Genomic DNA, 7935 nt, shown 5'->3' with positions numbered 1-7935 from the left:
TTATGTGCATATGTATATAAAATCACATCTAATGCCTTGACAAACACAATTTAAAAAAAGGAAGTGTACTCACTTTTCCAACAAAGGTCCATACAGTCAAACCTATGGTCTTTCCAGGAGTTATGTACAAATGTAAGAGTTGGGCCATAAAAAAGGCTGAGCATTGAATAATTTAGGTTTTTGAATTGTGATGCTGGAGAAGATTTTTGAGAGTCCCTTGGACAGCAAGGAGATCCAACCCATGCATCCTTTTTTTTATACTGCTTCAAAAAAGCTGCTACCCCACGTTCAAGGTCAGGAGCAGAGGCCATGTGGAGATACCCCACGTGCAAGGTAAGAGAAACCCCAGTAAGACAGTAGGCACTGAGAGAGGGGGCAGACAGACTGAAACCACAATCATAGAAAACTAACCAAACAAACCAATATGATCACATGGACCACAACCTTGTTTAACTCAATGAAACTAAGGCATGCCATGTAGGGCCACCCAAGAGGGACGGGTGATGGTGGAGAGTTCTGAGAAAATGTGATCAACTGGAGTAGGGGATGGCAAATCACTTCAGTATTCTTGCCTTGAGAACCCCATGAACAGTAAGAAAAAGCAAAAAGATAGGACACTGAAAGATGAACTCCCTAGGTCAGTAGGTGCCCAATATGTTACTGGAGATCAATGGAGAAATAACTTCAGAAAGAGTGAAGGGATGGAGCCAAAGAAAAAACAACAACCAGTTGTGGATGTGACTGGTGATGGATGCAAGGTCTGATGCTGTAAAGAGCAATATTACATAGGAATCTGGAATGTTAGGTCCATGAATCAAGGCAAATTGGAAATGGTCAAACAGGAGATGGCAACAGTGAACGTTGAAATTGTAGGAATCAGCAAATTAAAATGGACAGGAATTTAGCTCAGATGACCATTATATCTACTATTTGGGGCAAGAATCCTTTAGAAGAAATGGAGTAGCCATCATAGTCAACAAAAGAGTCCAAAATGCAGTACTTGGATGCAATCTCAAAAGAGACAGAATGATTTCTGTTCATTTCCAAGGCAAAACATTCAATATCATGGTAATACAAGTCTATGCCCTGACCAGTAATGATGAAGAAGCTGAAGTTGAACGGTTCTATGAAGACCTACAAGACCTTTTAGAACTAACATCGAAAAAAGATGTCTTTTTCATTATAGGGGGCTGGAATGCAAAAGGGAAGTCAAGAACCCCCCGGAAGTAACAGGCAGATTTGCCTTGGGGACAGAATGAATCAGGGCAAAGGCTAATGGAGTTTTGCCAAGAGAACACACTGGTCATAGCAAACACCTTCCAACACAAGAGAAGACTACAGATGGACATCACCAGATGGCCAACACTAAAATCAGATATATTATGTTCTTTGCAGCCAAAGATGAAGAAGCTGTATATAGTCAGCATAAACAAGACCAGGAGCTGACCGTGGCTCAGACCATGAACTCCTTATTGCCAAATTCAGACTTAAATTGAAGAAAGTGGGGAAAACCACTAGACAATTCACGTATGACCTAAATAAAATCCCTTATGATTATACAGTGGAAGTGAGAAATAGCTTTAAGGGTCTAGATCTTATAGACAGAGTGCCTGGTGAACTATGGAATGAGGTTCGTGACATTGTACAGGTGACAGGGAGCAAGACCATCCCCAAGAAAAAGAAATGCAAAAAGAAAAAAAAAACACAAAATGGCTGTCTGAGGAAGCCTTATAAATAGCTGTGAAAGAAGAGAAGCCAAAATCAATGGAGAAAAGGAAAGATATACCCATTTGAATGCAGAGTTCCAAAGAATAGCAAGGAGAGATAAGAAAGCCTTTCTCAATGATCAGTGCAAAGAAATAGAGGAAAACAATAGAATGGAAAAGGCTAGAGATCTCTTCAAGAAAATTAGAGATACCATGGGAAAATTTCATGCAAAGATGGGCTCAATAAAGGACAGAAATGGTATGGACCTAACAGAAGCAGAAGATATTAAGAAGAGCTGACAAGAATGCACAGAAGAACTATAGAAAAAAGATCTTTATGAACCAGATAATCACAATGGTGTGACCACTCACCTAGAGCCAGACATCCTAAAATGTGAAGTCAAGTGGGCCTTAGGAAGCATCACCACAAACAAAGCTAGTGGAGGTGATGATGCTGTGAAAGTGCTTCACTCAATATGCCAACAAATTTGGAAAGCTCAGCAGTGGCCACAGGACTGGAAAATATCAGTTTCCATTTCAATCCCAAGGAAAGGCAATGCCAAAAAATGCTCAAAGTACCACACAATTGCACTCGTCTCACATGCTAGCAAAGTAGTGATCAAAACTCTCCAAGCCAGGTGTCAACTGTACATGAATTGTGAACTTCCGGATGTTCAAGTTGGTTTAGAAAAGGCAGAGGAACCAGAGATCAAATTGCCAACATCTGCTGGATCATCGAAAAAGCAAGAGAGTTCCAGAAAAACATCTATTTCTGCTTTATTGACTATGCCAAAGCCTTTGACTCTGTGTATCACAGTAAACTGGAAAATTCTGAAAGAGATGGGAATACCAGACCACCTGAGCTATGTCCTGAGAAATCTATATGCAGGTCAGGAAGCAACAGTTAGAAGTGGACATGGAACAACAGACTGGTTCCAAATTGGAAAAGGAATACTTCAAGGCTGTATATTGTCACCCTCCTTATTTAACTTATATGCAGAGTACATCATGAGAAATGCTGGGCTGGATAAAGCATAAGCTGGAATCAAGCTTGCCAGGAGAGATATCAATAGCCTCAGATATACAGATGACACCACCCTGATGCCAGAAAGTGAAAAACTAAAGGGCTTCTTGATGAAAGTGAAAGAGGAGAGTAAAAAAGTTGGCTTAAAGCTCAACATTCAGAAAACTAAGATCATGGCATCTGGTCCCATCATTTCATGGGAAATAGATGGGGAAACAGTGGAAACAGAGGCTGACTTTATTTTTTTGGATTCCAAAATCACTGCAGATGGTGACTGCAGCCATGAAAATAAAGATGCTTACTCCTTGGAAGGAAAGTTATGACCAAATTAGCAGATTAAAAAACAGAGACATTAATTTTCCAACAATGGTCCATCTAGTCAAGGCTATGGTTTTTCCAGTAGTCATGTATGGATGTGAGAGATGGACTGTAAAGAAAGCTGAGCACCAAAGATTTGATTCTTTTGAACTATGTTTTTGGAAAAGACTCTTGAGAATCCCTTTGACTGCAAGGAGATCCTATCCATTCTATCCCAAAGGAGACCAGTCCTGGGTGTTCATTTTAATGACTGATGTCGAAGCTGAAACCGCAATAATTTAGCCACCTGATGTGAAGAGCTGACTCATTTGAAAAGACCCTAATGCTGGGTATGATTAGGGTAGGAGGAGAAGGGGACAACAGAGGATGAGATGGTTGGATGGCATCATCGACTCAATGGACATGAGTTTGGGTAAACTCTGGGAGTTTCTGATGGACAGGGAAGCCTGGTGTGCTGCAGTCCATGAGGTTTCAAAGAGTCGGACATGACTGAGTGAATGTACTGAACTGAACTGAAAAAGCTGCTCATATATTAGAACAAATGCTCCTTGGATTGTCTTTATATTGCAAAGATTTCTTTATTGTTTAAACTTACTTTTATGCATTAATACATTACTTTTTCCTTGTTTTAACTCAATTTTTTATTATGATACACAAATATACAAGAACACACATACATACACAGAAGAAGAAAAAATATTGCAGTTTTAGTGTCTATATCATTAGCTGAGAGTTGTCCATAACATTCCTTATTATTATTTTTTGTCTGTAAAATATGTAGTGATGTCACCTCAATTATTACCATAATTGATTACTTGTATTTTCTCTCTCTTTCTTTTTCTCCTGATATATCTGTCTTTGATGTTTCATCAATTTTATTGATCTTATCAAAGGTTTAAGTTTGGTTTCAAAAAGAAAGCACTAGGGGAAACATTAATGGATTGCTAATATATGTAATATAATACCAGTAAGCACACACACATACACAACTGCACCACATACAAAATAATAGCACAGTTCTACAAAAATTACATGGTTTTGTTATTTATTTATTTCTAAAAGAGTTTTATTGTGCCATAATTCATGTACCATACCATACAATGCATCCATTCAAAGTGTACAATTCAATGTTTTGTTTTATTTTTGTATTTTACAGATATATGCAATCATCACCACAATCAACTTTTGTTTTATATTTTTTATTTATTTTTTTCTAATTTTATTTCATTTTTAAACTTTACATAATTGTATTAGTTTTGCCAAATATCAAAATGAATCCGCCACAGGTATACATGTGTTCCCCATCCCGAACCCTCCTCCCTCCTCCCTCCCCATACCATCCCTCTGGGCCGTCCCAGTGCACCAGCCCCAAGCATCCAGCATCGTGCATCGAACCTGGACTGGCAACTCGTTTCCTACATGATATTTTACATGTTTCATTGCCATTCTCCCAAATCTTCCCACCCTCTCCCTCTCCCACAGAGTCCATAAGACTGCTCTATACATCAGTGTCTCTTTTGCTGTCTCGTACACCGGGTTATTGTTAAATTATAGTATAGGTGTTTAACACTGCTGTATCAGTTTCTGTTATACAGCAAAATGAATCAACTATATGTATACATTTATCCCCTATTTTCTTAAATTTCCTTCCCATTTTCACCACAAAACACTGAGTTCCCTGTCCTGTACAGAAAGTTCCCATGAGTCATCTATTTTATACATGAAAGTGAAAGTGAGAGCGTTATTTGTTCCATTGTGTCTGACTCTTTGTGACCCCATGGACTGTAGCCTGTCAGGCTCCTCTGTCTCGGAATTCTTCAGGCAAGAATACTAGAATGAGTTGCCATTTCTTTCTCCAGGCAATCTTCCCAACTTAGGGATTAAACCTGGGACCCCAGCATTGCAGGCAGATTCTTTACCATTTGAACCACTAGAGCAGCCCATTTTATACATAGTACTGTCTATATGTCAACTGAAATCTCCTAATTTCTCCCATCCCCTCTTACCCATTTATTTGTTCTGTACATGTCTCTATTTCTACTTTGCAAATAAAATCACCTATACAATTCTTCTAGATTCCACATATATGTTTTAATATGCTATATTTGTTTTTTCTTTATCTGGATGTACTTTATATTTTGGTCTCAGGTCTATCCATATCTCTGCAAAAGACACAATGTTTATTGCCTTTAATGGCTGAGTAATATTCCATTGTATATATGTACTACATCTTCTGTATCCATTCTTCTTTTGATAGACATTTAGGTTGCTTCCATGTTCTGGTTATTGTGAATATTATTTCAGTGAACACGGGTGCATACAGCTTTTTGAATTATAATTTTCTCTGGGTATATGTCCAGGAGTGGGATTGCTGGGTTATATGGTAGCTCTATTTTTAGCTTTTTAAGGAACAGCCACACTGTTCTCCATAGTGGCTGTATCAATTTACATTCCCACCAATGGTGTAAGATGATTCCATTTTCTCCACACCCTCTCCAGCATTTATTGTTTGTAGATATTTTGATGATGGCCATTCTGAGAAATGTAACTCTATACCTTATTGTAACTTTGATTTGAATTTCTCTAATAATTAGAAATGTTGAATATTTCTTCGTGTGTTTGCTGGCCATCTGTATGTCTGCTTTAGAGAAATGCCTATTTAGGTCTTCACCCATTGTTTGATTAGGTTGCTTTTTTTTATATTGAGCTGCATGAGCTGTTCATATGTTTTGGAGATTAATCTATGGTCAATTGCTTTGTTTGCAAATATTTCCTCCCATTCTAAGGGTTGTTTTTTCATCTTATTTGTGGATTCCTTAGGTGTGCAAAAGCTTTTAAGTGTAATTAGGTCTCATTTGTCTATTTTTATTTTCATTACTCTAGAAAGTGGATCAAAAAAGTCTTTGTGTTGTGTATGTCAGAGTGTTTTACCTATGTTTTCCTCTAAAAGTTTTATAGTGTCCTGATTTACATTTAGACATTTAATCAATTGTGTATGTGTGTGTGTGTATGCTGTTATGGAGTGTTCTAATTTTGTTCTTTTACATGTAGCTGTCTAGTTTTCACAACACACTTATTGAAGAGGCTGTCTTTTCTCCCTTTCTCCTTTCTCATAGATTAGGTGACTTTGGGTGGGTGGGTTTGTTTATGGGCTTTCTATCCTATGCTGTTGGTCTGTTTTTTGTTTTTTTCTCTGTTTTTCTGTTTTTGTGCTAGTACCATACAGTCTCAATTACTGCAGCTTTGTAGTATCATCTGGAATCAAGAAGCCTGATTCATCCAGCTGTGCTTTTCTTTCTCAAGATAGTTTTGGCTATTTCAGGTCTTTTGTGTTTCCATACAAATTGTAATTTTGTTTTTATTCTAATTCTGTGAAAAATGTCATTGCTAATTTGATAGGATTGCATTGAAACTATGGGTTGCTTTGGGTATTATAGTCATTTTCACATTATTGATCCTTCTAATCCCAGAACGTGATATATCATTTCATCTGTGTCATCTTTGATTTCTTTCATCAGTATCTTATAGCTTTCTTTCGACTGGTATCTGGGCTTGTTTTTAAAAGAAATGATTGATGGAGAGGCAAGGCAGGGGTGGCAGGGGCATGAGTGGTGACCACAAGGGTGGTGGAGACAAAGCAGGCCACAGAGAAGTAGCACAGGCAGTCCAGTTGAGCCATGACTGTCATTGCTGGGAAGATCACTGGGAGCTGAGCAGGCAGTAAGTAGCTCTGCATCTTGGAAGAAACATAATCTTGCTCAAGGAGTATGGGGTCATCCTACCTATGTCTGTAAAAGAATATCAAGTAGGGCAGCTGTATTCCATGGCTGGGGCCAGTGGAAATGAAATGGGTGGTGGTGAAAATATGAAGGTCTTGACAAAAAAGACCTATAAAAAGAACAGTGAGAAAGGCCACTACACACACACACACACACACACACACACACACACACACACACACACAAGGTCTACCACTTACAGAGCAAATTGTCCATGTTTTTTCAAATGCTGGTCCAAGAGGGAACCCTGAATATATTTGAAAAAGCATGGCATGATAACTCTTATTGCAGACCTGTTAATATAAGTGAGTACATGAAAGAAGGCTTTTTGATTAAAATTGAAACCTGGCAAAAAACCAGATCTTGGCACCCAGGAGAATATACATTAACTGGAGACTCAGGCATGGAAACATGTGGAAGCCATTATATAGACATTGTGGATAGAAACAAAGTACTTAATAAGCATTACAAAGCAGAAGAAGACTCAGAATAATTTAAATCTTTCAAAACAGGCCAAGAACTATTGAGTCCTAATTGGAAGCAAGAATTTATAAATCAGAAAGATATTCCATACTTCTGTGCATACAAACTGGATACTGTAAAGTTCAAGTTGGGGGGGGGGTGCTTGCAGAATAAAGTGGAAAAAACTTAATAAAAAGCAATAATGGCATCTCTTTACAACAAATAGACATCTGTTTGGTCTGCTCAATAAGTGGATTGACCTGACTATGGACAACATTCAAAGGATGGAAGAAGAAAGGAAGAGACAGCCAAGTGAGATGAGAGAGAAGGACCCAGTGAAAGGAATGATGGCAGACGACTAAATCCATCCCTCCTATTTCTGTACCTTTTGCAAGACAGAGGTCGACAGGAAGGCACAGCAGCTCCACCCTCCCAAGTGACAGAGCATGCAGAATCAGCCTTTCTGTGCCCATCCTCCAGGCAACTTTAAGTCCCTTACTGTAGCTAATTCCAAATGCCACTTAATATTGTGAACAATTAGGCTATCTAGTATTATGAAACCCCTGTGTCTGGAAGCCTGAACTTCTGAGATATGTGCCCATATTTACAGTTCCTCCCTTTTCAACCATTGTGTTCGCAACACATA

At 38.4% G+C, this 7935-nt stretch overlaps 1 pseudogene; it reads left to right on the top strand.

The window, feature by feature from the left end:
- Positions 1-241: 241 nt before the first annotated feature.
- LOC133233061 (phosphatidylinositol transfer protein alpha isoform-like) lies at positions 242-7651 on the top strand (annotated as a pseudogene).
- The last annotated feature ends 284 nt before the right edge of the window (positions 7652-7935 follow it).

The sequence above is a fragment of the Bos javanicus genome, chromosome 19, assembly GCF_032452875.1.
Source record: "Bos javanicus breed banteng chromosome 19, ARS-OSU_banteng_1.0, whole genome shotgun sequence".
NCBI lineage: Eukaryota > Metazoa > Chordata > Mammalia > Artiodactyla > Bovidae > Bos > Bos javanicus.
The sequence above is the reverse complement of the archived record's forward strand: the minus strand, read 5'-3'. Positions and strand labels throughout refer to the sequence as shown.